This window comes from Octopus bimaculoides, chromosome 1, assembly GCF_001194135.2.
Source record: "Octopus bimaculoides isolate UCB-OBI-ISO-001 chromosome 1, ASM119413v2, whole genome shotgun sequence".
Lineage (NCBI taxonomy): Eukaryota > Metazoa > Mollusca > Cephalopoda > Octopoda > Octopodidae > Octopus > Octopus bimaculoides.
The window spans coordinates 11,317,841-11,319,001 of record NC_068981.1 but is presented as its reverse complement, the minus strand read 5'-3'; positions in this window follow the sequence as shown (position 1 = coordinate 11,319,001).

Below are 1,161 nucleotides of genomic sequence, written 5' to 3'. Positions count from 1 at the left end.
GGTGGTGGTGGTGGTGGTAGTAGTAGTAGTGGTGGTGGTGGTAGTGGTGGTGGTTGCGGTATTTGTAGTAGTAGTAGTAGTAGTAGTAGCAGTAGTAGTAGTAGTAGTAGTAGTAGTAGTAGTAGTAGTAGTAGTAGTAGTAGTAGTATTTGGCCCCTTATCTCTCCTGTATCAAGAGAGATAAATCATCTATGTGTTCACATACTATGTATACTATTTATACTTTTATCCCTTTTTCTCTCCCATGAGAATTATTCCATTCTCATCACCATCATCCTTGGCGATAAATCAGCAGAACCTTTAGCCTGCCGGACAAAATACTTAGCGGCATTCCGTCCGTCTTTACCTTCTGAGTTCGAATCCCGCCGAGGTCGACATTATCTTTCATACTTTCAGTATCGATAAAACAAAAAGGAGTTTCATTTGAACGCTGAGGTCGATATAATCAAACTTCGTCCCACCTCGAAATTGCTGGCCTTGTGCCAATTTTTGAACGGATTATTAATATTAATAGAATTGAGAAGGTGTTGAATGATTGATGGATTACAATTCCGCCATACATTGATCTCATATTCATCTATAGATTTCGCTAAGGTAAGTACCAGTCAAGTGCTGAGGTCGATAAATTCGACAATAAGGATTAATGAACTAAAGTGTTGTTGCTTGCCGATATATCAACCTTGTTAATCCATGCGTTTCTTCCATTAGAGATCGTCATCATCATCATCATCATCATGGTTATTATTAATATTATTATCCTCATCATCGTTTTTTTTTATTATTATCATTGTTGTTGTTATTAATATTATATGTGTTTCGAAGAAAAGCCGTTTCTTTTCTTTTCTCTGAAAAGTCTAAGCCATTTATAAAAGGAAATATAAAGGAAAAAAAAGTAAGGTAAAAACTATCAAGACATATAGAATATTGAATACGATATCCTAAGTAAATGATAAATGGGTGTATTGAATATCTTACTGGAAAGTAACCAGTAGTTACAGGAGCTGAAATAATTTATTATACCTTTCTAACAAGAATAATAAAGAGAAACATCAATAGCTACAAATAAAAACAATGATATTCGATATAACTTGTCGATAATTTCCAACTGATGCAAAATATATGTATGAACACAGACATGTATATATATATATATATATATAT